The following is a 15,048-nucleotide window of genomic DNA, read 5'->3' on the forward strand; positions in this document are numbered from 1 at the left end:
TGAAGCATGCCTTGGCTTAAGAAAGCAAGGACTATTCCTGAAAAACAATCACTTTCCCCTTTCTAATATATATCAGATTTATGGAGAGCAATGACTATCAGTAAATAGGTCCCCGGCTCAGAGGGCCGGCGCACATTTCTGAAAGTTAGTGACATACAGTATTTACATATGGTCTGAGCCAGCTTTCTACCAGATGGTCTTCCACTCGGTGCCGGCCCTGGTGGGATGCGTCTGGAGGTGTCGCATCCTGGCAGTGGGGCCCTGGGTACATGACACCATCTCTCTGGGATCCTCCTCCATCATCTGTACAACGGGGATGTCGCCAGCTCTCACCGGGCCAGTAGTGGACTGAAGTGGGGCACAGAAGGCTCAACAGTGACCGGCGGGGGCCAGCCTCTCCCTTTCCCCCACACACGACACACCAGCGTTTCCAACAACGCACAGCAGAACGTACCTTTGTTTAGCATTTAGAGACCAAAAAAACGCATCCAATGGCAACGTCCCAGAGCAGGCTAACTTTGATGCTCTGCTCGTGGCAAAATCCAGCACGCACGTGGGGATTAAAAGCTCTAATGATATATTTTCTGGACGACTCAGGTTTAGGGTGACTGAAGAAGGGTATGAATAGATAATCCCTCAACCACAAGTAATCTACTTATGCAAATTAGGTAAGGACATATAAACACTCACATTAATACCTAGAGTGTATCTATAGACTAACAAGACTTAAAAAAAAAAAAAAAAACACACACCAGAACACGTTCACCTAAAAGACTGTTGTTTGAAATTGTCACCCTGAAGCCGTCTGTATCTATTTCATTGATTCGCTTAACGAGTGTTTACAGGGCGTCCAGTAAGTTCTGGGCACACTGCTGGAGCCGGGGCACGTGGTGATGATGTCTTCTCCCTTAAAAATCAGTTTTGAAGTCGCACGTGGAATCGGACGCATTATTTACTAATAAACAAACATCAGAAAGAAAATTCAGATCTGAGTGACCCGAGCCTGTGCTCCTCATGGAAGTGGTCCTGGGTCCCACCAGCCAGGAGAAGACGGACAGCTGGGCCGGCCCGAGAGAATCCACGCGGCTCGCAAACGGGCCCTTTCCTCGCACGATGGAAAAAGTGCCTCGGACCGCGTCGGAAGCCCCAGCGGAGGGGCTCGTGCTTCCTGATCCTGACCTCTGTTAATAATGATTTTAAAAAAGGTTCCTTTTCTTTAGCCTTGGAAAAAAATCCTATCCAAGTAATTGTTTTGAAGCTCGAGATGACATTGTTTACCTTTGTCGGGTTTTAAAAATATTTCTGGCTTTTTTTTTTTTTTTTTTTGCCAATAACTCGGCCCTCTTTCCTCCTGGAGAACAACCTTGATTTCTAAAACAGTTCCTCCCTTGACGTTACTGCGGAGGTGGGCATTATACCACCCCCCCCAAAAGTAAACAAAGGGATAAAAACAAGGTGACTCAAAGGATGAGGAAGTATGTTTTTTCTAGAGAACAAAAGATCCTTTCACAGTATGTCCAAGACTTAACTGTGAGCTTTCCTGAATGTAAACACTGTTCAGATGGTAGAAGGAATTTCATCTATGTCCATAAAAGCTCCTGCACAATAGTTCTTGCTGGAAGCTACATATGGCAGACGGTAAAATAATCTTATCTTCAAACACTTTGCATAAAGACCTACTTTTTTTTTTTATCATCTCAGAAGAGATACAGATATAATTACCTTCATAATAGCAATAATAACACATAGATCAGAGTACGGCTATCGGCAACTAATGCCATAAATTAAAAGTAACATCATTTATGATTAGAGTCCTTCTGGAATAAAGAAATGCTTTCTGAGAAAGTCTGAAATATCAGGCTGATGTTTACATTTCACATAAGAGTTTAAAACTTACAAGGCACTAGGTTTCAAAAACAGATTCTGCTATGATCATACAAGAGGACTATTAATATTTTAAGCTGACAGGAAATATGAGGTATCGGTTCGCTAAAATAAATATTTAACCTCTCCTACTATAAAGTTTTATTCACAAATCTCCTCATTCTAATAAATTTAAAGTTGATACGGGTAATTAGGTTTATGACATCTAGCGGATCTGTATGCTGTAACCAAATTATGTAGTTATTATGGACATTCCAGAGATCGCTCCTCATCCATCTGCAGATTCTGCAGATGCCGTATGATCACCGCCGCCAGCCCGGCTTGCCCTGCAGCTGGCTGCTGGCATTTCTTCTTCCATCGTTACGGAAGAACTGAACAATCTCTGGGAAATATCTGTGAGGAGTAAAACTCAGGGTCGGACTATACCGAGATTTTATTTTGGGGTTTCTCTTTTCGAATGATGACTATAAAATTAGAATGAGATGCTCTTTAGGACTCTGTGTGGTGGGGTGAGAGAGGCTGGGAGAGAGGGGGCCAGTGACAGGGTCGCTGTGCCTCAGAACTCGGCTCCCACGTGGCGGTCCCTCTGTACCTCCACGTCCACGGACCTGGGCATCACGGAGGAAACCGATCATGTGGTCGAAACCTTGGGATAAAAGCCTGTGGCTTCTGCAGAGCTCCTGGGAGAGTGGGGTGGGCAGAGAGGGGGTCCTCAGTGACTTACTTCACGTGCAGAAAAAAAAAAAAGGGAATAACACAGAGAAAGGGCGACGGCATCCCCTGGGGGCCGCCTCTGGCCGGAGTGGGCCCAGAGCTTCTCCGGGGGCAGAGCATGAGGTTTCAGATTCCTAAAAGGGGCAGAGTTGGGCAGAGGAATCAGAAGGTTCTCGCTATAAAAACTGTAAGAAAGAGTGGTCCCCTAAATTCCTCCTTCCCAAGTTCCCCTCTCTTAAGGAAGAGTCCTAAAAATACACAGCTGTCCTTTCCACCTCTGCCAGGAAGTGGATGCATAACCTCAGATGAGCCCCTAGGTGTTTCTGGGGCACGGACAGCTCATCAGGTGCCTGGTGATCTCTGCGTTCCTCGCGCCAGTGTTTACTGAGCACTAGTATCTGCCACACACCGAAATACGCTCCGCGCGTGGATCATCTCACCCGTCGTTACAGCTCTTCTTTCAAGCATTATCATCCCCGCTCAGTGCGAGGAAGCTGAGGCTCGGAGAAGTGATGGAAACCGTTCCCAGCCACCGAGTTAGCACGGAGTGGAGCCAGACACCAAGGCTGGTCCGTCCGTCCCCGCGCTGGTCCTTAATGAGTTACGCCGGACCGCCCCGGTCCTCGATTTTTACCATAATAAGCACGAGTGAGTCATTTGTTGACAAAAATAAAAGAGGAAGCATTAGCTTGGGGCCAGAAGAATAAACAAGACAATCTACAGCTTTGCTCCTTACAGGAGAGGAAACTGGGCCCCTTCCTTCGGCTTTTGTCTGCCATCTCTCCCTTCCTACCATCTGGAAGAGCTGTCAGCTGACTTGGCAAAGACTGGGACATCCCCTGGGCTGCGTTCCACAAGTGCGCGGTCAGCGTGCGGTAAACCTGTAACGGGCGCCCAGCTACTTCCCACTGGGGTGCAGCGAGCTCATGGCCCATGTCCTTTAGGCGGACGTGGGTCATCTTTCCTCTTGGCTCTGCCCCTTCTGTGCTTTACCTGAGGAGGGGGGTCAGGCGGGGGCTTCCGCAGACACAGCCGAGAGTCTGGGGTGGGGACGGGGGGGCGGGAAGCCCTGCTCTGGCCTCCTGTCGCTGTGTCTGTTCTCAGGTCTCTCGCGCTGAGGGTGACTGGGCACTTCCTGGTCGATGTACTAATACATTAGTGTGTCAGTGCCTGGTGTCCCCCTTGGCTAGTCCTCTTGAGTCTATAGTTCCCTTGGTTTGGGATCCCGAGGGAAGAAGGTGTGAGTGATAGAAAGACATTCCTAGGTCCTAGCCTGACACCATCTGATCTCCTCAGACCCCCGGAGGCCTTTATGAAGAGAGTGAGTCAGGAACTTAGAAACTACCCACGGAGGGAAGTCCAGGCCAGATGGTTTTACCACTGAATTCTACCAGACATTTAAAGAAAAACTGCTAATAATTCTCGAACTTCTAACACCAATGGCAACAATTATTCATAAACTCCTAGAAGAGGAAGGAGCGCTTTCCATCCGATTCTATGAGGTCAGTACTCTGAGGGCTGGTATCAAACCAGAAAAAGACATCGCAAGAAAAGAACAGCACAGGCCAATCGCTCTTATGAATCACCGGCTGTTAGGGAAAAACAAATCAAAACCACAATGAGATACCACTTCGCACCCACCAGGACGGCTATAAATAAAAGACTGACAATACGAATGTCGGGGAAGATGTGGAGAAACTGGAACCCTCGTGCATTGCTGGTAGCAATACGAAATGGTGCTGCTGCTTTGGAAGACGATCTTGTAGTCCCCCAAAGATCCGTCGTGAAGTTGCCAGGTGACCCGGCCATTCCCTTCCTAGGTATATACTCAGAGAACTGAAAATGTGTGTCCGTACGAAAATCTGTACACAAATGTTTATAGCAGCATTCTTCATAATAACCCCAAAGTGGGAACAAACCCAAACGTCCATGAATGGGTAAATAATGAAATGTGGAACACATACATGTAATGGAACACCTTCGGCAATAAAGGAAATGAAGCACCGATACGCGTTACGACCTAAATGAACCTGTAGAACATTACGCTAAGAGAAAGAAGCCGACATGAAGGACCACGTGTTATATGCTTCCATCTACAGTCGCTGTCCTGGACTGAGACAGAAGGCAGATGAGTGGTTGCCTGGGACAGGAGAACGGGGGGTAGGGGGTGACTCCTCCACGGGCACAGAGTTCCTTTTGGGAGTGACAAACATGTTCTGGGGTTAGACAGCGCCGATAGTTGCATAATTCTATGAATACACTAAAACCACTAAATTCTATATGTTAAATGAGTGAGTTATTAAAAAGAATGTTCTCAGCTTAAGCCCCCTAATGCCAATCATTGCTGGGCATGAAGTGGTTTAATGTTTTAAAATTATTCATAATTTGTTACGTGCAATGCCTACCATGACCTAGCAAAAATAAGTGTGAAGAAAACACAGTCCTTGGCTTCAGAAACTTTGAAACCTTGTAAAAGAGAATAAGACAATTTCACAAGGATTCAAGGCTGCTGGGATAAATACCACAGTGAAGGTATTAGAGCAAGTGTGTGGGGCGGAGTTGGAAGGAAGAAGACTTGCCCACCTTGGGGCTGGGGGCGCGGCTCCTGGGTGGACTTTGAGATGGCGGCTCTGACAGCAGGAACAGGGAGGGGGCCGTGGTAGAAGGGAATGTGCCGCGGGTGGCAGGTACCATGAGAACAAGGGCCAAGAGGCGTGCGTGTGGGGACAGCGCGTGGTTAGCCTGCCTAGGCCTCCAGGCGGGGCCGTGGTCGCCGAGCATGCCAGGAAGTGTGGGCTGCATGTCAGGCTGGCGATGGTGCAGTTTCTGAAGCTTTCTGAGCTAGAGTGCCACATTCAGAGCTACTCTTTAAGATTTGATTTAGCAGTTTACGTAGAGTGAATTAGAGAAGGAAGACTCTGGACCTCGGGCAAACTTCCACTGTTAGGGAAAGATTACATACGACCGTGTTTAGGGTGAAGTACTTTTATGTTCAGTTACGTAGGAATACTATAATGAAATGCTGTGGAATAACCAGGCATACTTGTTGTATTAGATGAGCAACCTACGAGTTACAGTCAGGCAGATAATCATACTATCTGTATTTTGGGGGGGGGGGATACATTTATTTTGCATGCATTTGTGAATAATTTTGAGTAGAATAGATTTTTTTTTTTTTGGTTACTATTTTGAGTACTGTTAATTTTGAAGTATAGTTAGTATTTAATTACAAGGTTATTTTTTCCTTCCATTTTATAATTTTCAAAGGTTTGAGGTTAAGAGGGATGCTATTTTTTTCTATTGAAATGCACTTTATCAAAATAAGATAATGTCTGTTAGTGACAGAACAGAATTTGCTTCCAGTAACAAGGCTCATATCAAACCACAGAATTTTAGAGCTGAAGGAAATATACCAGAATGCTTTATGCACACACTTAGACTCCTATCTCAAGAAAGTAGCAATGCAGAGGCTGCTTACACAAGTTAGAGAGAAATAAAATTAAAATGGTCACCGCAACAAACATCCTGCCTCCATCGAACGGTTGAGATAGAAAAGCATCAAATTCCTTGCACTGTTTATCCCAATCTCTGTAAATTATGATCAGAATATTAATCCCGCCCTGATCCTGTTGCATACACTCAACAGGATTCCTAAAATTTTCAAATTCAATCACCCTATAAATTTTAAAATTAGCTTTATAATCATTTCCCTACTTATTGTACAGATTTATTATCACGAATAAGAGCATCGCACATGCATAGACTACTTTACAGTTTGCAGGGCACCTGAACATGCGGTATCTCATTTGCTTTTTACAACAGCTCTACTATGATTATTTCCATCTTACAGATGAAGATACAGAGAGCTTGAGAGAGGTTGGATGACTCGCCTTAGATCACCGGATACAACTGGGAATCGACACTGGTTTTGGCTACTTAGTTCACAGGTGTTTGGTCTACAGCTACAAACTAACGAGTGTGGGGGAAAAAGGGGGCTGAAGATTTGTCACCATTTGCCAGTCTAGGCAATGGTCAGCTAGTAACAGTGAGGTCACTTACAGAAACCAGAGTCAGCCTTCTCGGAGACACCGCCCAGCTTTCATCACCCCTCTGAGGGACCTCATAAAAGCTTTAAATGACCAAATTAAGGATACATTCATGTATTGATTGAGTGATTCATTAAGAATTTACTGAGCTCTGGCCAGGTGTCAGGCTCCCAAACTGATGCCTAAAGGGGACGTGGATCCTGCTCTAGGGGAGCCTGCCCATCTGACACCCATCAAAGTAAGGGATCACCGTGTGACCAGGGCTTGTGGACGCTAAGGAGGAAGGGATGAATTCTGCTGGGGGTGGACAGGCTGGAGCCATCTGTGTTTAGCCTTGAAGGATGAAACACAGAGGCGAGTGGTGGGCGCTCCAGCCAGAGAGGACATGAGAGGAGGCTCGGGCGCGGAGGTGTGCGTTGGAGCCCTGTGCAGAGCGCTCAGCTCTGTTCTTCTCATTAGTCTTATGAACAGAGAATTTGCTCTGTCTCTCACAGAATGCATGAAAAATGAAATCACTCTGGCCAAGATCGGGTTTCTTCCAACGGTTAATAGAGTTATATGGTTTATTATCATGACTTAAAACAGCATATAAAACATTCGAAATATTATGGATTTTAATAGAGGTCATGAATATAACTTTGGGAGAAGAAACATAATTTTCATCTCTTTATGCCCAGATAATATTTTGAGATATTTATTTTGTTTTCTTTCTTAATTTTCCCCCTTTCCTTCCCTCTGATTTAAGTAGATTCCTTTAAAAAAAAATTATCTCTGGCTAGGTAGGTAATAAGGCATAAAGGAGAGGTAGCCTGCCCATCTTTTTGGCTTTTGAATTCTAAACCAATGGTTGGCACTTTTTTCTGTAAAGAGCCAGATAGGAATTATTTTAGGTTTTATGGGCTATATGGTCTATGTTCTGTCCTTGTGCAAAAGCATCAATAGACAAAACATAAATAAATGAATGTGGCTGTGTTCCAATAAAACTTTATTTATGGACACTGAAATTTGAATGTCATATAATTTTCATGTCACAAGATATTCTTCTTCTTTTTTTTTTTTTAAACTGTTGAAAATGTAAAAACAATCCTTAGCTTGCGGGCCATATAAAAACAGGTGGTATAGTTTGCCGATCCCTGTTTTAAAGGCCTAAAGCCATTGGGAGAGCCTGAGAGCTTGTGGGCAAGAAAGCAAACTTACCCACGTAGGCAAGTTGCCTGTTAAAGCTGGGAGGAGAATGGGGCCTCATTTCTGGACCCTGCCCCCACCCGGTGACAGGAAAGAGCGATGTCTGGGTCCCCGAGTGTTTGTTCTGCCTTCCTTCCAACTCCCCCCAATTCTGAATTTGTTGCCAAAACTTCAAATGAATGAGATTTCATTTAAAAATACCGACTTCAGTCTTCTCTTGAAAGTGATAAGGCTAAATGCAGCCTGTTTTCTCACACAGCAACAGTGAAGAGGAGGCCGCCCTTGCAGGTGGGCCAGGACTTCCTGTCTGCCTAAGACACTCTCGGCCTGGGTCTCCCATTTACATCACGTGTCAGGCACCTGTAAGTATCTGGTCTGGCTTCTGAGTTAGAGAGAATGAGGCTGAAATCTCAGATTTTTGTTGTTGTTGTTAGGGGAATGACCTTGGGCAAATTACTTAAGCCCGACCTCAGAATGAGACCATATTACTTAACCTGAAGCGGCGGTCGTAGCGATCCCAAGAGAGAATGTATTGAACATTCCAAGCAGTCAATAAAACAACAACAACATCAACAACAACAACAAAAACCACTAGGACGAAGAAGTTCTTGGATGTGCACCTGACTCTGGATCCTGTCTTCATTGTCCCCATTTATGTAAGGCCCATCTCATTTTATAGATAAAAATCAACACCCAGAGAGACACTGGGACACTCTCCACCCCCCAAAGCCACACACTGGCGGTGGAACCCCAAAGAGGACCTGGTCTCTTAACTCTTGACCCAAGGAAACTTCCGTGCCATACGACAGCACTGAGAATTCTCATTTCTTTTCATAAAAGCCTTCCATTTGATAGTCAAAAGATCTTCTGATGGAAAGAATGCTGGCTTCAGTCTTCGGGCTAACCTGACTGCGCTTTAATTATAACTTCCAAATATAGTGAAATGACAACAATTACTGTTGTCAAAGTTCCAGTAGTTATTGAAGTCCGCCAAAATACTCCTTTTCCAAGCTCACGGACACCCTCGTGTGGTCAGTAGAAATAATAATTCCAGCCACACGAACAAGAAGAATCTGGAGCTATATAATGTTAATAATAATACAGTATTGCAGGATAGATAAGCGTCTAATAACATTATAATAATAAGTCACTATAATTACATTATTTGGGTCCCATGTCCAGGAAAAAAATGATCTATGTCAGGCCAAATCTTTAATGAGACCGAGAGATTACAAGGGACAATTTCTCTGTGATAATGAGGAAAAATATTCAACCTGTGTGGTTGCTGTATTATTGCAGATCTTTGTAGGTTTTCCTCCCACATAATGGTTACGAACGGTGGAGCATTCTGGGGCTCTCTGAAGGTAACTGGCACACGTCGGCGTAGACGCCGCCACTAAAATGGCAACTTCACTGGTGGGAGCAGAAGTCTGACAGCATACTGGAGAGAGGCTGTTGAGGTGCAACTATTCATGTCGCTCTGGACATCCGTTCACCAGGGACGTAGCGAAAGGGGCTCCTCCCGGCTAAATCTGCAGCAATCTGAGCCTCAAAAAATATAAGAATGGCGACGGACTATGACCTATTAAATAAGATAGAAATCCGTGCAATGATATGAACAATGAACAAACGACAGTGGACTCCCCTAGCTTGGAATGCCAGCGGATAAATGTGGAGGGCGTGATGGAATTGGAAAAAATTACCATTTGGCAACCACGGCAGTAAGAACTGATTCAGGCAAGAATCGTCAGTGGATGATAAAATTAATGGATGACACTTTGATGAGAAAAAAGATATTTACATAGTCTTGAAATGTATGCCCACAGAAAACATGCATTAATTATAAAGGGAAATACACAGTAATTTTACAGGGTAGAGATTGAGTGGAGATGACGCCTTAACCAAAATTCAAAGTTAAATCACCAGCAATGGGACAAACTGACATCTTGTGTCACCTAATAGAATATACTGAGAAAAACACAGCATCATTTCTGTGATATTCCTGCCAAAGACGCATAAACTGCATCTGAATGAGAAAGCATCATAAAACCCAAATTGAGGGATAGTCTGCAAAATAACTGGCCTACACTCGTTGAAAATGTCAAGGTCATGAGAAGTCAAGGGAAGATGAAGAGCTGTTCTAGATTGAAAGGTAACAGGCATGTGAACTACATGTAACTAAATGCTCGTTAATGTTAACGGACGATCCTGGATTGCTTCCTTTTGCTAAGAAGGATGCTATTGGGACATCTGAGATTTGAATACGGTCTGTGGATGAGACATTGCCGCTGTATCAGTGTTAACTTTCTGATTTTGGGGTCTAGATTGTGGTTATGTAGGAAAGTACTTTTGTTTTGAGGAAATACCGGAGTGGTTAGAGGTAATCAGGTTATCACGTCTACAACTCACTTTTGAATTATTCGTCTACACCCGGGGATGGGAATTATAAATAGAGCTGGGATCTGAGGCCCTAAGGAGGGGAGACTATTTCCCTATCGTTTTTTATCAGCAGCTGCTCCTGCGACTGTGTGTGCTCCGTTCGAATGCACCAAAGATGAGAAGATACAGTGAAAAACCCAGGCGGGAGCATCAAGGCCTATTTTGTAAAGGAAATTCTACAGCAACTTTAGAAAAATTATATATATATATCTCATATAATAAATATAAAAATAAGTAAATATAAATATTCTATCATCTATCTATCCATCTATCATTTATCCATCTATCCACCATCTTTCTATCTAAATATCTCTCATTCTGGGCGTGGGTGAGAAGGAGATTTACATCCAGGATCCTGACGTCTGCCCTGTTAAATCTGAGGGCAGTTCGGAGGCTCACCCCAGCATCAGACCAGAGAGGGCTGCAGCTGATTTTTAAAGGTCTAAGTAGTCAGGGGCTACAGAATAGGAAAAAAACATTGCATTTTAGTATTAAGAGAGCCACGGTAACAATAATAGCTACCACTAACTGCCGTGAAATGGTCCTTCTATATTTGTAGGGAGCGCTATGGGTTAATTCAAACCAGACTCAGAACAGTTGAATTTGCTTCCGACATTCTGTCAGGGTTTCCCTTTCCGGGTGATGACTTATAGGTAAATATGACGGCTTAGCGGTTGAGGTTAACGATGAGTCACCAGCGAATGCAGCCGGCCCTTTCCCCTTTGGCTTGCCCCAAACCAGTGTGAGTTTTCGATTTCCTACAGGGGCGTCATAGGCGTTGGTGTTCTTTATGGAAAGGATTATTCAACGCAGAGCAGCACTGTGGAATGTCAGGCCTTCGACGGCCTCATATTTGCCTCTTAAAACAGAAATAGCTAAAAGAAACAAAATAATGAAAGCTCTCCAGTGTTAGCAAAGTCTTTTTGTTGGGAGGGGAGGAAACCCACCGCAATGCCATCGGAGCCCTGCAAAGAGAGACGCGGCGGTCTCGCTCGGCCCCCGGCGACCGGGAAGTCGCGTGAGAAGACGACTGGAACCAGACCACGTGTTTCTACCCTCCATGCGCTTAGAAAACCAAGGACATGTTTCTGAGGTATTCACTCTAGGAATTAAAGGGAAGATAAAATTAATGGATGCGCTACGTCGCCACTGGCCTAGTCATCGTCATCTTGCACTGGTAAGCGTCATGCTTCATGCACGCTGTGCCGAGGGCCCTGTCCTGGAGGAGAGATCCGTAGCTGTCCCTCGGAAGGGGCCGACCCTCCCTGTCAAAACCACCACCGCCACACACACAAAGCCCGCCTGCTCAGGTTTTTTGCTTCTTCGGTGTTTCTTCGGGCGCATTCCCCGATCGCTAATCCCCCAATTTCGCCGTTCAAGCGGGCCTGCTACGATCCCCTCTCACGCTAAACTCTGGGAGCCTCCTCTGGGAGACACGAACTAGGGCTGACCAAGCAGAGCGGCCCACCCTTTTAGCCACAGCATTGGGCACGAGGACTTCTGCTGAGATCGCTGGGAGACACAGTCCCCCTTTGCTGGGCCAGCCAGCCGTGAGAACCACGTGTCTCCCAGTGCCACCGGGGCCCCTTGGCCACCAGATGGATGAAGATTATATGAAAACGAAGCTACCTCAGGAAAAAGCAGAGCCAAGAGGAGAGAGGCAGGGTCCTGGGCTGCCGAGGCCTTGGTCTGAGCTGTGCCTAAGGCCCAGGGACTTCTTGGTTACATGAGCTAATAAATCCCCTTTTGTCGCTTGCATGAGTGTGAGTTGAATTTCTGTCACTTTCAATGTTCCTAAGACATGTTATTTTACATACCTTTTGATTTCACAGTAAATCTGGAATTACATGAAATAGTAGGTCCTCCCTTAAAAAGGTATAGTGGGAAAATCAATCTTTGAATTGCTGATTTGACCCTAGCATTCCAGATTCATTCTCTGGAGTCATAAATGACATGCGACCTGGCTGTATCGTGAGCCGGGACTAGAAACAGCATCAGGGTTTGGCCTCAGATCTGCTACTCAGACTCCGCCGTGAACTGGCGCAGAGAAAGCCGGGCTCGGAGAGAGGGCAGACTTGCTGAGGTGCTCGAGTACACAGAACTCGAGGGCATGTGGGGACTATTAGCGTAAACAAATCACAAAGCTTTCTTTACATGGGACTTCTCAAGACCAGAGGCTACTAAGTTATGCAGTGCCTCCCCATAGCTTGGGCATGGGTTCCTTGTTAAATAGGTTTCTGGAACATCCATCTGTATCACACGCATTCTAAAAACATAGCTTATCTGTCCCAAATATTCTCTTTGATCTCTCTATACTCCCGCGCTCCTGGATCCACTTGAACGGGTGTGACTCCTGTTCCCGGTCACAGAATTCTGACCTCGACACGAATATAGGAACACTGAAAAGCTGACGAGAACCGCCGCCACTGCCACAAACGCTTTCTGGTAGGATTCAGAAACGTGTTCAAATGGGCGACTTCTGGAAATGTTTTCATGAGAGAATCAGGGTACTGCCGATGACCTCTACGTATCTCTCACCAATTGTTCCCCCGTTTCTCCGGCAGAGCTGTGAATTCCTCTCAGTACTGTCAGCCTATAACATTACCAGTTTCTTTCTTTTTCTTTCTTTCTTTTCTTAAATTCAAAGCATCCATTCTTTTCGGAGCTCTCTGCTTTTCCACTCAGCCGTGGGGTCCTGGTTCTCAGCCCTGCTGCACGGCTGTCCTCCTAGATGACCCTTTCGCCATCGTCCTAGGAATTACTTTCTCCTCGCGAAAACCACTCTTTCCACCCACAGCTTCCTTTCTCTTGGGTTCCTCATTGCTTTTGGTGAAAGCACCTCATGCAGTAGCTTCCCGAGAAAGAAGTGAGTTTTTTGAGATTCGCATGTTTCATAACTTTTTAGTCGACTCTCATGCCTGATTAATAAATAGCGTGGCTGGGTATAAATTCTGGGTTGGAAATCGTTTTGCCTCTGGCTTTCAATGCTGGTGTTGAGAAGCCCAGTGCCGTTGAGGTTTCCAGTACGTTTTATATAACCTGTTTCCCACTTTCCCCGACTTGGAAGCTTTCATCATTGCCTCTTCGCCCATGAGGTTTCTAAAGTGTCAAGTGGATATGCGTGGGCGGTGTACGTTTTCCATCTGTTACACTGAACACCTGTTCTTTAGTTCATTGAAATTGTCTTACATTACTTTTTTGGGTCACTTCCTGCCCTTTTTTTTTTTCTTTGAATCTTTTCTATTTTTGATGTCTTTCTCCTTTGAGAGAGTTCCCTAATGTTCCCTACCCTTTCTATCGAATTTATTTCTACTACCATTTTTTAATTTCCAAGGGGGTCTTTCTCATTCTTTGAAGGATCCTATGTTAAAATAACATCCTGTTTCTTTTTATGATTTTAATATTTTCAATTACCTTTCTGAGAGTATCAGTTGTCACTTTGTGAAATGTTTTTCTGCTTTCTGCTTCATCTTTATTTTCTCTGTTCATTTGCTTCGATTTTCAACTTTCACGTAGGAGGCATTAAAATATGTACTGAAGACTTGTTTGCACAGTGGCAGGGCTTGTTAACAAGTGGGTCTTGTTGTGAGGTTACTAGGGAGGAACCGCCACATGGCAGCGTCAGAAGGGTGTTCCTCTTGGTCGCGTCCGTTTCCGGAGAGGATTCCCCCAGTCTCCCGCTCGAGGGGTACAGATACGGACGCAGACTTTCACTCGATCTCCCTGTTGGCGACGGGGTCTCACGCCTGCCCGAAACTGCGCACGTCTCCCGTACGGCTCCCGTCTTCTGTGAGGGTGGTGGCGAGCCAGCTGCCGAGGGGCATACGATGGAAGAGAAAGCCTGCATGTCTAAGTGGCCTCCGCACAGCCTCTCAACTGGTCCTCCCATCTTCAGTGCCAGCCCACACTCCAGCGTCCAAAGGCGGCGTCAGGTTCCGGTCCTTTCCGGGCTTCTGCAGAGCGACGCGGCTTGCGTCCTGGGGGCTCCCCGCCTGGAGAAATGGGTGGCAGCTCTCTCCGGCTGCTCGCTCTGCTGCCCCCCGGCCACCTATTTTCCACCCTCCCACGTGCCGCTGCCACCCCGAGGTGGTCGTGTCTCCCGTCCTCTTTGTCTTCCTGGGTTTTGTAGCTTTGGTCCTTAGGTCTTCTTTGACCCTTTGTCATTCTTTTGCTGGGATTTTGGTAAGAAGCGAAACCAATCTCACGCATTAATTCATCTCGGAGCGCCTTCCGAAGATAGATACAGTTACGTTTTTCTCTGATCCTTTAATCATGCTTTTATCCTTTTATTTTTATTTATTTATTTTTACCACATTGCAGTGTAATTTATTTGGCTATAGCTCTACTTGACTGTAAGCTTCCTGGGTCTGCACTTGTATTTAATTTTATATCTTAGCAATGCTGGGTGCTCGACAAATGTTAAATAAATAACTAAGTAGAAAGAAAGTACGTGGGTGGATAGAAATATTCACGGAGAGAGATGTTACAGATGGCACCTTTGGCCGGAACTTGTAAAGAAACAGAAAATAAAAGGAGATATATTTTTAGAATGCTGTAAGGACAGACAGAAGAACATTGCACACAGAAACACTAAGAAAGCTCCAGATTCGACTTGCTCCTTACCGCTCTCAGGACTCAGGTTAAAGATGATGTACATTCTGCTGTGTGTTTTTTGGTCCCATCCTAATTCATCTTTTGAGTGAGGCTAAACACTCTAATCCTTCGCTGACAATTGTCCCATCACCGATTTCCTGCTTTTCCTCACGCTGACAGCTTTAGG

General features: G+C 45.3%; 1 protein-coding gene across 1 annotated transcript in view; it reads right to left on the bottom strand.

The window, feature by feature from the left end:
- VWA8 (von Willebrand factor A domain containing 8) overlaps positions 1–15,048 on the bottom strand; it is a 236,391-nt gene that overhangs the window by 49,033 nt on the left and 172,310 nt on the right. The window lies entirely within an intron of this gene.

Source organism: Rousettus aegyptiacus, unplaced genomic scaffold (assembly GCF_014176215.1).
Source record: "Rousettus aegyptiacus isolate mRouAeg1 unplaced genomic scaffold, mRouAeg1.p scaffold_m13_p_11, whole genome shotgun sequence".
Taxonomy (NCBI): Eukaryota; Metazoa; Chordata; class Mammalia; order Chiroptera; family Pteropodidae; genus Rousettus; species Rousettus aegyptiacus.